This window comes from Thalassophryne amazonica, chromosome 17 (assembly GCF_902500255.1).
Source record: "Thalassophryne amazonica chromosome 17, fThaAma1.1, whole genome shotgun sequence".
NCBI classification, from domain to species: Eukaryota; Metazoa; Chordata; class Actinopteri; order Batrachoidiformes; family Batrachoididae; genus Thalassophryne; species Thalassophryne amazonica.
Genome location: NC_047119.1, coordinates 15,142,098 through 15,157,398, shown reverse-complemented (window position 1 = coordinate 15,157,398; position 15,301 = coordinate 15,142,098). Strand labels below are relative to the sequence as shown.

Here is a 15,301-nt window from a genome sequence, read left to right as displayed (position 1 = left end):
AATATGATATACAATATGACTATGATTTCACACAAAGTGCAGCAACAGTGAAAATTAAACATTCATAAACAAACTAGTAATAATACCACACTCATTTTGCACTCATCATAAGGTTAAGATACATTGCCTTCCAAAAGTATTGGAACACGTGGTATTTCACACATTTTAATTTGTTTATGCTATTTCAAATACAAGAAATGCAAAAATTTCTAAAATTATATTCCTCAAACTATTATCAAACTTGATAAAACCTGTAAATAATAATCAGTTTTATTGCCAGTTTTCTTCAGACAAGTTATGGGATGGAAACATGAACATTTCCAAGTCACTGAATATGTCTTGGACTTTTTTTTTGCTTATAAAATATAAAAATGTCTTTCATGAAAACATCAAATCTAGGTTTGCATCTCAGTTGTACTTTCTGGCAAATTGTAGCTGAACTATTGGGTCTTCTTTTTATGAAGTTCCTCCTCTACACCAATCAGGAAGCTGTATTTTATATTTTTAATTACATTTATAACAAGTTGTAGACATTTGCTATCAGTCTGAGTTTAAGGAAGATAAATTTAGACATCAGAAAACAGTCGTTTACTCACCAATATAACACGGAGCCTGTGTGTTCAAATTCAAAACTGGCTCAAACATTTTTCTTCTTCTACCTGTAAAAATTATCACGATATATCAAAAATTGTACTGCTGGGATAGGCTCCAGCTCCCTATGACCCTGAATTAGAGTAAGCGGTTGAAGATGAGTGAATTATATGAAAAATTGTGAGTTACAGGCTGTTCACAAACAAACACGGGTGAAAACATAACCTCCACCCAAATTTGTTGGCAAAGGTAAAAAAAAAACCCATTAGTCCATGAGCCAAGCAGGTTTTTGGTACCAGTTAAGAGGAATAAACAACACTTTGAATCCAGCCTCAGTGTATCATGGCCTACACAAAACTGTATGATAGCCATCCCATGGTGGTAGCTGTAGCCAGGTAGGGGTCAGTGAAGAATTACACAGAGGTCAAACTTTAAAAATGCTCCAGTCATGTTGACAACTATCACATTACTTGTCTGGTCATAACGATTCCAAAAAGGTATAGTTTGGACTATCTGTGATGGAATGTTTTGGAGTTATGGGGTAAAAACAGCAAAAAATGGTGACAAAGGTCAGTTTCAGTTTGTACAGGGGTCAAAAGTTAAAGTTGCTCCAATTTCAGTACAAAATGATGCAAATTATTGGTTGAAATAAAAGGATTAATAAATGGAATAGTTTTGACTGTGTTGAATGTTTGGTCTCCAAGGTAAAGGTCAAACAAGGTCTACGTCTGTTGGATTCTATGACATGTGACATATGTTACCCTGTAACATAACAAAGCATGACAGATGGTGCAAACTATTCCTTATAAGAACCCTATTAACCAAAACAATAATTTGCATCATGTTTTTAATGAATTTTAGCAACTTTAACTTTTGACCCCTATACAAACTGAAATTGACCTTTGTCACCATTTTTGCTTTTTTTTACCCATAACTCCAGACCATCCATCACAGATAGTCCAAACTATACCTTTTTGGAATTGTTATGATCAGACAAGTAATGCGATATACTTTTCAGCATGATTGGAGCATTTGTAGAGGCCCCGGGGAAGACCCAGGACACGCTGGAGGGACTACATCTCTCGGCTGGCTTGGGAACGCCTTGGGGTTCCCCTGGAGGAGCTGGGGGAGGTGTGTGTGGATCGGGAGGTCTGGGCGGCTTTGCTTGAGCTGCTGCCCCTGCAACCCGACTCCGGATAAAGCGGAAGAAAATGGATGGATGGATGTAATTCTTCACTGACCCCTACCTGGCTAGAGCTACCACCCTAGGATGGCTATCATGCATTTTTGGGTAGGCCATGATACACTGAGGCTGGATTCAAAGTGTTGTTTATTCCCTTTTAAATGGTACCGATTTGGTCAAAACCGATGAGTGGCTGATGGACTACATGGCTTTTATGGTACTTGCCCTCAGTTGTCAAGATAGGGCCCCCAATAAAAGGATTCCTTTTGAAAATGATTCAATACTTTTATAATATCCTTGAAACAGTAAATCCCATAAAATATGTTGTTTCAGAAAAGATTCTGCCGCTGACTGACTCTTGTCATCCAATTAGCTCAGATCCTCTTCATGACTCGTGCACAGCTTGCGCTTTCACTTACCCACAACTCCATACCGTGCTTGTCTGAAAGCGTCTTCCTCATTTGATGAAAGTTTGATCAGGTCGGTTGTTCCACACTCTCTTGCTGGCGTCTTGTCAGACAACTTTAAAGGAAAGGGTTTCTTTAAGTGTTCTCAAGTCTTTCCCTGATCTGTGTTGCCTATTGCTGTAAATAAAAAAAGAAAATGCAAATGCACACTAATTTCCCATATAGGTGAGGATGGTTTTCAGGAAATCTGCTACTGATGTGTGAATTATATTGTGCTAAAATTAACGACAGTGCTCCAAAACCAGCTTCATTGTGGATGCGGGCTGACATCCTGACAAGCTTTGCAGATCATTATACTGAATAATTTTGTGAAAGAAGGAAAAGAAACCCCAACTCCATCTTTTTTTTTTTTTTTTTGACACAGACCAGCTCGGTATTCTTTAAAAATGCAAAAACATTGGACTGAGACTGTCAGAGCATATTAGAAGATATTTCTCTCACTGTGAACAACTCGCATCCACGAGCTGGAGGCCACAGACACGACTGTCTCACATCTTTATGATACTGTAGTTCTGTGCCGCTCCTACCGGAGCAGATATCTGAGCTCTAAATTTTACAACTGGTATTTGGAGTTGTGATGTCAGCGCCAGTAGTTTGCTCAATCTTGACAGCTCTGTGAATTGACAGAGCTTTCTTATTTTTTTTTTCCACCTGGGGCACAGATATTTTGAGGGTTACATGCGGCACAGAAGCACACAGACACAAGTGGCACAGTGCATGTGGTAGGAAAATATAAATTTCCAAAGAATTATTTCTGCACATGGGGATGGGTTGGGGGGTGAATTTTCCAAAATGGCCATGTTTAGGTCCCAAAGAAATGACTGTGTGTGTGACTGTTGCTTTAAGGGGCTTCTGCTTGCTTGCCACTCCCACTTTGAGTTGGCTTCTTTCCCACATAGTGTGCAAGTCAACCAAGTCCCATCCTCCCGTGCAGAAAAATGAAGCCAAGACGGTACTTCCACATCTTGCAGCTCCTTGAATGGCCACTTGAAGCCACTCTCCATAGGAGCCCATGTTAAATTGTCCAGCTTTGCAGCCAAAATAAACATCTTTACAGCCTGGTAGTTTCTCCATTCATGATAACTGCCTGGGAGAGAATTATTTATTTATTCGTTGACCGGAACGGGCACTGATCAGGCGCAAGGGTCAGTTTGTGTCCAAGGTGAATAGTTCATATAGTCACTGCTCTCTGACCTCTTTAATTCTCCTCTAGAAATACAATATACATCCATAATCCCATGAAATGTTCGCCATGCTCTTCAGCAGAAGACAGTTTTCAGATGTTAACAGATACATTTTGAGTTTGGATTAACAACTTGTTATAACCACAGACATTACCATGTACACTGCACATACCATTGCGAGCAAGTCTGGTTGCTCCTGTGTCAGAGGGTTGCATTCAGTGTCACTCACTAACCTGGTCTATAATAGGATACACAACTTTAGACTGCCAGTTTCCTCATTTCTCAGATTGGGACATCAGTCGAGACCAGAAACCACCAACGGAAGGCCGGCTTTAAACAGATGGACAATGAAAAACTGAACTTGTGTTTTTGTGAATTTCAATTTGTGATTTCATCTAATTTTGTTGTATGTGTCTTATTATTTTTTGCCTGTGCAGAAGGTTTAGTTGTTTTCGAGAAAAGATTTTACCCTTAATTTCGGCTGGCTATAATGTGATCATAGTTTTTGGTGCACTGTTTGCATTTGGTAGCAATTAAAAAAAAAATGATGCCACTGTATTTCAACATTTGGGTGTTGGTGTTTTTATGCAATATAATGTTTGAAATCACAACCCCAAATCAGAAAAAAACTTGTGACTGTATGGAAATTACAAAATGGAGGAAAAAAAAAAATCTTTTATTTTTACTTGTATTTTGTTACAGGAACAAAAAATATTTTATGTTTTGTGTGGTCAACTTCATTTCATTTGTTAACTTGCAAGCGAATACAGTGCTGCAACACGCTCCAAAAAAGTTGGGACACAAATGCATGTACCACTTTGTAATGTTGTTATTCCTTCTCACACTTGTTACTGAAGCTATACTAAGCGAGCAGGCCAGTCCAGTATCCGTACCCTGCTCTCCTGCAGCCATATCTTTGTAATGTTTGTAGAATGCAGAGTGGGTTCAAGCATAGATTTGCTGACATCTGGACTGGCTCTGGTAGTCTGATGTCTCTCTTGACTCTTGTACAGAAGAATAACAGAAGCCACAAAAACTGGAGTATTAAAACCAGACCCCTCCTACTGAGAGGCAGACTGCTATTAGCTAGTGATTAAACAATTGCTCGAATTAGCACCTATTGTACTCTAGTTAGCACCCTCCTAATGTTACCCTACAGCTACCCTGTCATTAGGAGGGTGCCTGTGCTAACAGGCATAAAACTGGAACCTCCATCCAATTTTGGTGTTGGTAAATCCATAACAGAAAAATGAGTAATTGAGGCACTTTTGATCGAGATACAATGCAACATGTACACCAGATGGGCTGTAAAATATTAAATTCAAATGTCCACAAAATCCACAATCCGGATTAGAGCCAGATCAAACTCTGTCAGGGGATAGTGAGTGCCAGTCTGCACCTCGCTTTCAAATATGAGCGTGATTGGGGCATGTTTGATTAAGATATGATGTAAAATATACATTAAATAAGGTTTTCAGTGTTAAATTCAAATGGCCACCAAATCTGTAATCTGGATTAGATCTGGATCAAAACTTTGTCAGGTGATAGTGAGTGCCAGTCTGCACGTCACTTTCAAAGATGAGTGATTGGGGCATGTTTGATTAAGATATGACATAAATATAGATTAAACAAGGTTTTCAATGTTAAATTTAAATGGCTGCCAAATCTGTAATCTGGATTAGATCTGGATCAAACTTTGTTAGGTGACAGTGAGTGCCAGTCTGCACCTCACTTTTAAATATGAGAGTGATTGGGGCATGTTTGATTAAGATATGACATAAATATACATTAAACAAGGTTTTCAATGTTAAATTTAAATGGCCGCCAAATCTGTAATCTGGATTAGATCTGGATCAAACTTTGTCAGGTGACATTGAGTGCCAGTCTGCACCTCACTTTTAAATATGAGAGTGATTGGGTCATGTTTAAGATATTATGTAAAATATACATTAAATAAGGTTTTCAATGTTAAATTTAAATGACCACCAAATCTGGATCAGATCCAGATCAAACATTGTCAGTCGATAAAGGATACCATCCTACATAATGCTGTCAAATATGAAAGAAATGGGGTCTTTTCTAACAGAGTTATGAAGATTTAAAAATCCAATGAATGTTAAAGATAGGGATTTTTCTTGACTTTGTCTTTTGACATATGACCTTGAAAATTGAATCAGTTCATGCCTATCAGGATGTGAATCTTCAGTAAAAATTCCATAACAATATATGAAAAATTGCGAGCGCCAAGTTGTTCACCAACAAACAAACAAATAATGGCGAAAACATAATCTCCTCCAACTTCATTGGTGGAGGAGATTAAACACAAATGTCCCAAATGCACCCAGAAATGCCAGCAGTCACATTGTGGCAAATAAGGCACAATATCTTGCTTATAAATGACAGCTTTATCATTTGGATATTGAGTTTAATTGGGTCAGTAATTCAGTATACTCTCCCATTCTATCAAAGCAGTTGGAGTAATGCTGTTGGTCATCTATAGATGGCACCACTGATCTGACTGACTGATTCATAACTGACTGGGTGGTGGTGGCTCAACTTACCCCGCCTTCCCCTAAGGTCCTGACCTTACGTGTGCATAGGGTAACACTTGGTGCTGTATCAATAAATTGATCACATCTAAGGCATATTTCACATGTCCCGATTTAAAAATGGCTTAGAACACATTTAGGGTCATAGAATGAGTGAAGGACAGTCAACACAAACAGCACACTGTGATTTTAAGGCACTAAGAGAACTCACAGAAGTGTTGCAGGAGGTATTTGCCTTTCCAAAAAAAAAAAAAAAAAGTGAAGCCTACTTCTGTCATCTTTAGTCACTGACAAAGACTTTAATCCTCATTGAAATGAAGTGTGCAATTATATTTAGACATTCACATCTTTTTAAAACTCAAAACTCCTGGATCCCTGACGTTGTTTGAAATAGATTTTTCTATGTACAACTGGCTCAGCACCCCTTAGAGTGCATTCCAAAGCTTAAAAACCGAATGAAACCTCTGCCCCATGTTGCTAGATCCACCACATTATGGAACATAAGTTCCATATTGCGAAGCTTATATCTTAACACTCAGGAAACAGCACAAGCTTTGATTGTTTTTGCACAATCATACAGCAGTTGTAAATGACTGAACAAGAGCACTCTGAGGGCTGCTGTTTATTTATAGCATAAAACCACTACGTTGATCCACTGATTCCAACTGTGTACTTAATTTGTTCCCCCAAAACACTTAAAACCTAAACCCCATCACACTGATCATGAAAACATATGAGGAACTGATTCAATACATTTGTGTTCATTTTTGTCTGACAACGATCCTTTTCCCATCCGCAAAAAAAGTTCCTTGCCAGCTGATGTCTGCCAAGTTCATCAGAAGGTTTTGTGCTTGTTCAAAACTTTGAACAGAGTTGTTAATTTTGTCACCTGTTTTTTTTTTATTTTTTTTATTTCATCTTAGTCTTGTGTCAAATGTCCTTTCTAGTTTTAGTACTATTTAGTCATTCACATAGCATTTTTTTTATTTAGTCATGTTTTAGTCAACTAAAAGTGTGGTTATTTTACTCTTGTAGTCAAGAGAACTGAATGTATTTTAGACTGATTTCAATCAAGGCATTTTAGTCAATTAAATCAACAATTTAATTGACAATTAAACAAAAAACAATGTAGTTTCATGTTACAGCTGCAAGGTGGCAGCAGTAGTACAGGAAATAGAGCTGCCTACCTAGGTGGCGACGGCAGCATACTAACCTGAAATAAGCCCTTGTAGATGAAAATTATAACAAAGATTTTATTTGTTTTTATTTCATGCAAGTCATTTTAGTCTCACCTTTTCTCATCAACAGCAATGCATGTTAATATAATCTAAAATACTGACAAAGTCTTGTCATTGTCTTGTCTTAGTCATGAAAAATGGTCCTTGATGAATATATTTAATTTCATGTAACGAAATTAACACTAGAGCGGCGATCAGGTGGCGAGCTTTCACACTGCTTACATGATTGTTTGCTGCTTCATCCTTTACTGGTCTTTTATTTTTCCTGCGGATGTCAGACAGTTCATTCTGGGCTTCTGATTGGCCAAAGCTCCAGCACAAGCAGAGAAAGGACCAATGCGACAACATGGACTGCAGATGCATGTCTTGAAGAAATAGACAGCCCGTCTCTCTCTGTCTCAGTCTCTCAGCAAGGTAATGCAGCGGAGTTGTTTGAGTGAGGAAACATGACGACATGCTTTCAGGTTGACAAACTGTTCAAATGCAGCATATTTGTCTGTAAACTGGGAAAATCCTTCTGCTCAGTGCAGATCTCTGTGGAAATACAACCCCTGGCAAAAATTATCTAAGCACCGGCCTCGGAGGATGTTCATTCAGTTGTTTAATTTTGTAGAAAAAAAGCAGATCACAGACATGACACAAAACTAAAGTCATTTCAAATGGCAACTTTCTGGCTTTAAGAAACACTATAAGAAATCAGGAAAAAAAAATTGTGGCAGTCAGTAACGGTTACTTTTTTAGACCAAGCAGAGGGAAAAAAAAATATGGAATCACTCAATTCTGAGGAAAAAATTATGGAATCATGAAAAACAAAAGAACGCTCCAACACATCACTAGTATTTTGTTGCACCACCTCTGGCTTTTATAACAGCTTGCAGTCTCTGAGGCATGGACTTAATGAGTGACAAACAGTACTCTTCATCAATCTGGCTCCAACTTTCTCTGATTGCTGTTGCCAGATCAGCTTTGCAGGTTGGAGCCTTGTCATGGACCATTTTCTTCAACTTCCACCAAAGATTTTCAATTGGATTAAGATCCGGACTATTTGCAGGCCATGACATTGACCCTATGTGTCTTTTTGCAAGGAATGTTTTCACAGTTTTTGCTCTATGGCAAGATGCATTATCATCTTGAAAAATTATTTCATCATCCCCAAACATCCTTTCAATTGATGGGATAAGAAAAGTGTGCAAAATATCAACGTAAACTTGTGCATTTATTGATGATGTAATGACAGTCATCTCCCCAGTGCCTTTACCTGACATGCAGCCCCATATCATCAATGACTGTGGAAATTTACATGTTCTCTTCAGGCAGTCATCTTTATAAATCTCATTGGAACGGCACCAAACACAAGTTGCAGCATCATCACCTGGCCCAATGCAGATTCAAGATTCATCACTGAATATGACTTTCATCCAGTCATCCACAGTCCATGATTGCTTTTCCTTAGCCCATTGTAACCTTGTTTTTTTCTGTTTAGGTGTTAATGATGGCTTTCGTTGAGCTTTTCTGTATGTAAATCCCATTTCCTTTAGGCGGTTTCTTACAATTCGGTCACAGATGTTGACTCCAGTTTCCTCCCATTCGTTCCTCATTTGTTTTGTTGTGCATTTTCGATTTTTGAGACATATTGCTTTAAGTTTTCTGTCTTGACGCTTTGATGTCTTCCTTGGTCTACCAGTATGTTTGCCTTTAACAACCTTCCCATGTTGTTTGTATTTGGTCCAGAGTTTAGACACAGCTGACTGTGAACAACCAACATCTTTTGCAACACTGCGTGATGATTTACTCTCTTTTAAGAGTTTGATAATCCTCTCCTTTGTTTCAATTGACATCTCTCGTGTTGGAGCCATGATTCATGTCAGTCCACTTGGTGCAACAGTTCTCCAAGGTGTGATCACTCCTTTTTAGATGCAGACTAACGAGCAGATCTGATTTGATGCAGGTGTTAGTTTTGGGGATGAAAATTTACAGAGTGATTCCATAATTTATTCCTCAGAATTGAGTGAATCCAAATTTTTTTCCCTCTGCTTGGTCTAAAAAAGTAACCGTTACTGACTGCCACAATTTTTTTTTCTTGATTTCTTATAGTGTTTCTTAAAGCCAGAAAGTTGCCATTTGAAATGACTTTAGTTTTGTGTCATGTCTGTGATCTGCTTTTTTTCTACAAAATTAAACAACTGAATAAACATCCTCCGAGGCCGGTGATTCCATAATTATTGCCAGGGGTGGTAGATTTTATTTCAGGAACATCAGTTGAGTATAATCATCACATGTAAAGAATGACATGGCCACAATGAACTAATTATAAGCGACAGAGTGTTTTGTTTACGTCAACAGCACATATACGACACATGGCGTTACTTGAAATTTTCAAACGCTCCGTCCATATGGGTTTTTGGAACCAAATGACCCAAAAATTATACTGTTATGGTTTATTCCATGTATATTTCAATATTCCATGCAAAAATTTATAGATTTCAAAATTTTTTGAAATAACAGCCCTCCCTAGCTAGAGGTCAGGTTTTTGCAGAAAAGCTGCACTCCACAGCCCAGTTTTTCACAGGCTGCACACATGGTCCCGCTCATTGACTAACCATTTCACCGACCACCGGTGTGCACGGTCTGGGAAAGCTACGAAACCCGTAACAATGTGAAAACATAAATTAATTAATTTGAAAATCTACATGATGGTGCTGACATATAACATGATGGTGTAACATCATTGTTCCATTGCTTAGGGAGAGCCCTGACACATATGAAGGTGAGTCCTGGAACTTTCTAGGCAAGGCCAGATTTGCCAGTGATCAGTCATTGGGTATAACGTCATCTGTCTGTTAGCGCCCCAACTCCACAGGAGACTGACAAATTTGCCAGTGGACAAAATATTTAAATATGCAACTAATCCTTTTTTCTGTCAGTCGGCGTATGATACAGCCTATAGTAACTACTCTTCACCCTGACAAAGGCTGGTACCTCTACGTGTAAAGTGAAATGCATCTTAAAGATAAACTTATCATAACAATTCCTGATTATGGTTGCGTTGATTGTGTCACTGTGTCACAGATTTAATCTGTCTGCAGGGAACACTGTGTTGGGGCACTTCGCTAATTCACTTCTTACATCAAAGTGTGTTCACATGCTCCTTTAGCACACCCTGGGATGCGTCAGACAGAAACCTCACCGCGACAAATGAAGAAACATAACCAGCTGGAACGGAGGAGGACGCGGGATTAAACAAAAAGCAAAAGCATAATCTAGATTATAATTCAACATTATTTCAGATTTTATTTGTAATCAATGTTGCTGTTATTGTAGGTTGTAGATACTTTACATAAAATATCTGTTTATCACAGTAATATGTAAAGGCTTTATTATATATGGTTTTTCACTGTGGTACTCTGTGAAGCACAGAAAACTGTCTTCTGCTTAATGGAAATGAGATTCGTGCACAAGACGCCACTCGTCATCGTGCCTCAGCCCACTGACGGCTGTTGCATCCACATACAGGTGGTTGTCTCCTGATTTTTCTAACTGCAGTGCATAAATTATTAACGCATACTGACAAGTTTTCACAGTTGGAATATGGACAGCACGACACTTTGATGGTAACAGGTGGACTTTTAAAAGTCTGCGTCATTCCAGTAACTCTGCATTCATTGATTTTTGTCACATTGATACATATTTAAGCTGTTGATGAAAACAGAAAATATTTTAAAAAAAATTCATATATTATTGATAAAATCCTACTTTCTGCTTTGGAAAAAGTAAACATAATTTGTGGACTCATCAGTATATTTCAAGGCCTTTCTCACCTTGATTTATAATGCAGTGTGCTGTCCTAAAGGACAATTCACTTTTTTACAACTCTAATCTTATTAAAGAATTGATAAGCCACATTCTCATGTTCACAGATAGCTCACAGTATAACGTCTCACTCAGGGGGAGTAACAGTAAGACAGGGGTCTGGAATGAGAATAAGAGGAACACGAGTAGCCAGTAAACCAGTATTGGTCAGTATGTCTGGTATTTATATTGTATATTTATATTTATCTTTGCAAACTGTTTTTCTTTTTTTTCCCCTTTTGATACTCTGTGTGCTTCAATACAATGCTGCATTAGCATCAATTTCCCTGAGGGAGTCTTCCCAAGGGATCAGTAAAGTTCTGTCTAATCTAATTTAATCATACCAATCAATCAATCAATTTTATTTATATAGCGCCAAATCACAACAAACAGTTGCCCCAAGGCGCTTTATATTGTAAGGCAAGGCCATACAATAATTACGTAAAAAAACCCCAACGGTCAAAACAACCCCCTGTGAGCAAGCACTTGGCGACAGTGGGAAGGAAAAAACTCCCTTTTAACAGGAAGAAACCTCCAGCAGAACCAGGCTCAGGGAGGGGCAGTCTTCTGCTGGGACTGGTTGGGGCTGAGGGAGAGAACCAGGAAAAAGACATGCTGTGGAGGGGAGCAGAGATCAATCACTAATGATTAAATGTAGAGTGGTGCATACAGAGCAAAAAGAGAAAGAAACACTCAGTGCATCATGGGAACCCCCCAGCAGTCTAAGTCTATAGCAGCATAACTAAGGGATGGTTCAGGGTCACCTGATCCAGCCCTAACAATAAGCTTTAGCAAAAAGGAAAGTTTTAAGCCTAATCTTACAAGTAGAGAGGGTGTCTGTCTCCCTGATCTGAATTGGGAGCTGGTTCCACAGGAGAGGAGCCTGAAAGCTGAAGGCTCTGCCTCCCATTCTACTCTTACAAACCCTAGGAACTACAAGTAAGCCTGCAGTCTGAGAGCGAAGCGCTCTATTGGGGTGATATGGTACTATGAGGTCCCTAAGATAAGATGGGACCTGATTATTCAAAACCTTATAAGTAAGAAGAAGAATTTTAAATTCTATTCTAGAATTAACAGGAAGCCAATGAAGAGAGGCCAATATGGGTGAGATATGCTCTCTCCTTCTAGTCCCCGTTAGTACTCTAGCTGCAGCATTTTGAATTAACTGAAGGCTTTTCAGGGAACTTTTAGGACAACCTGATAATAATGAATTACAATAGTCCAGCCTAGAGGAAATAAATGCATGAATTAGTTTTTCAGCATCACTCTGAGACAAGACCTTTCTAATTTTAGAGATATTGCGTAAATGCAAAAAAGCAGTCCTACATATTTACCAGGGTAACATACCAGGGTATGATTAAATAGAGGGTCCAGGAGGGTGTCCATGATGAACCGGGATATTCTGTCACTGTGCCGTGGTCTTGTTTTAACCATGGCAAGTGCTGACGTTGTGTTAAAGTTACACTATGGTTATGCTACAGTTCGTTGTGCATGTACAAATCTGGCGCATTATGTCAACCCATCTGTGGGCAAACGTGATCTTCACATGCTGCTTTGTCACGATTATAGGATGTGTTCCTCCAGGATGCATATCCTTGAAAGTGAGAACATGGTTTTAGCTATTAAGCATCTGAATTTTCTGCTTCTCTTTGTCAGTTGTGTTGTTTGCAAGAAAATTTTTAAACAATTTGTTTCAGAACGAATGAACTCAGCCACATGGGGTGTACAACCAGTACATTCTGAGTGCCCGTGCCAAGTCCAGATAAATGAGGAGGGTAGAAGGAGACAAGGCATTTACCATAAATTTGCTCAAACCTCAGCCGTGTGGGATGTACAGCCAGTGCATTTTGAGTACCTGTCCCGAGCCCAGATATATGAGGAGGGTTGCATCAGGAAGGGGACCTGGTGTAAATGTTGCCACATAAAACAGGCAGGTCACAGACGAAAATATTTAGGAGAGATAGCAGTGGAGTTTTTAACCAGATTGTTTAATAAAATCTTGGAAAGTGAGAGCATGCCTGAGGAGAGAAAGAAACGTGTCTAGGGTTTGACTTTTAAGAACAAAGGTGATGTGCAGAGGTGCAATAATTATTGAGGCATAAAGTTGATGAGCCACTGCTTGAAGTTATGGTAAAGAGTAGCAGAAGTTAGGCTGAAAAAAGAGGTGTAGATCTGTGAGCAGCAATACGGTTTCATGTTGAAGAACACTACAAATGCAATGGTTGCTGACAGAGAAATATAGAGAAAGCCAGAAGGCGTTACATTGTGTGTTTTGTGGATTTCAAGAAAGCCTATGACAGGGTGCCAAGAGAAGACATGTGGTAGTGTACAAGGAAGTCTGGAGTAGCAGAGACGTATGTGAGGGTGGTGCAGGAGATGCAGAAGGACAGGGTGACATGGGTAAAATGCACAGTAAGAATGACAGATGCATTCATGGTGGAGGTGGAATTACATCAAGGATTGGCTCTGGGCCCTTTCTTGTTTGCACTGGTGATGGACAAGTTGATGGACAAGCTCAAACAGTATTCTCCATGGACTATAATGTTTGCAGATGACATACTGATTTGTAATGAGAGTTGAGATGAGACTGGAGAGGTGGAGATGTGCTCTGGAGAGAAGGGGAATGAAAGTCGGCACGCTCAAAACTGAGTAGGTGTGTGAATGAGAAGGAGCCCGGTGGAATAGTGCAGTTTCAGAGAGTCGAGGTGGATGAATAGATGAGTTTAAATACAAAGTAAAGCAATGGTGAGTGTGGTAGAGAGGTGAAGAATCCCTAATCCAGGTCACGCATTATTTTAACTTTTGTGTGATTTCATATTTGCCAGAGCTGAATAACGTTGCCCTCGGTTCCATGTTAGATGTTTCTGTGCGAACATTGCACCGCGCTGTCAGTACTGTGGCTGTGCGTACTACCTGCTCTCTGAGCCACAATGAAATATGTTTCTTTACATAATGTCTGTGTTCTACATTCACACACTATTCCCCCCTTAAAGTGTCAGTTCTTGACATCATTTGGGCTCAGAGGGGATGAGCTCTACACACAGAATAGTTAATGCTGCGAGCGGCAGCTCAGGAAGAGAAGCATAACCAGAATCCCTGCCTTGTCATTTCTCCCAGGATCAGCCTCACTTTTATCTCCGATCTTCATTGTGTCTTGGGGTAATGCAGCATTCATGTCTTTTTATCCAGAGTGGACCTGGACTGGTTCAACACCACAACATTTATATGAAATAAATTGGTATGTATGTATGTATGTATATATGTGTGTGTGTGTGTGTGTGTGTGTGTGTGTGTATATATATATATATATATATATATATAATATAATATAATATAATATAAAAATTTGCAGGAATGGAAAAGCAAAGTATTATGGCTCTGTTTTTTCTTCCGGAGAGACTCTGGATTAATAGGAAGAATTTGATTAATTAAAGTTTGCTTTATTTATTTTTAAATATAAGAACCATACTCTTCTAAGTCCCGTTGCACACTCCTGTGCAGTTTGTGGCGGTATGCACTGAATGTCAGTTGTGATCTGCCAGTTAACTGCCAGAAGAAAGAATCTAAATGTTTCCATGCAGTTTCAGATCAGCCATTGAAGTAGTACTGATGAAATGTTTTGCAACTATCCCCAGTCACACGTTCTATCTATTCTTCAGTTCTGCTTTTACTTTCCAGTTATGATTGACATTTCACTTTGAATTTTCCTTTATACTGGATATCATATATAAGGGAAATCTCATCATCATTATCACCTTAACCCTGCTCCTTAAAGGCCTTTCACACTGAATACTTCAGGCCAATCTGTCAACGCGTCCCAATTCGTCAAGATGCATTTTTAATACATCCGACTCATGACGTGAGACGCGTCGCTTCGGAAGCGGCAAGGGGACGGAGATTGCCACGTCACACTCTGGCTGTTTCCACAACCTGAAACCCTGCTGGGAGAAGCTTTTTTCAGCTACCTTTCGGAGTGACGCCGACCGAGGGAGGACTAACGACTTGGTGGGATATCGATCAAACCGTGACAGCAGGCCGACCTGCACGGAGAAACCGGAGTTCAGGCATCATCACTGGCAGAGCGAAGCAGGCAACCGGGGTGATGGAGCAGACCCACTCAGTCCGAAATCTCCCACTTTTTGGATATATGCAAAGTCCCAGTTTGCCCAACAGAGTTTAGTTCTGCAGCTTTACTGAGGTGAGAATAATGTAAAAATAAAACGTGACATTTACTGAACTG

General features: G+C 39.3%; 1 long non-coding RNA gene across 1 annotated transcript; it reads left to right on the top strand.

Moving 5' to 3' along the window:
• Positions 1-383: 383 nt before the first annotated feature.
• On the top strand, positions 384-14,435 carry LOC117529586. Its single transcript, XR_004566045.1, has 3 exons — positions 384-463; positions 14,106-14,109; positions 14,425-14,435. It is a non-coding gene; the product is annotated as an uncharacterized LOC117529586 (long non-coding RNA).
• Positions 14,436-15,301: the final 866 nt, after the last annotated feature.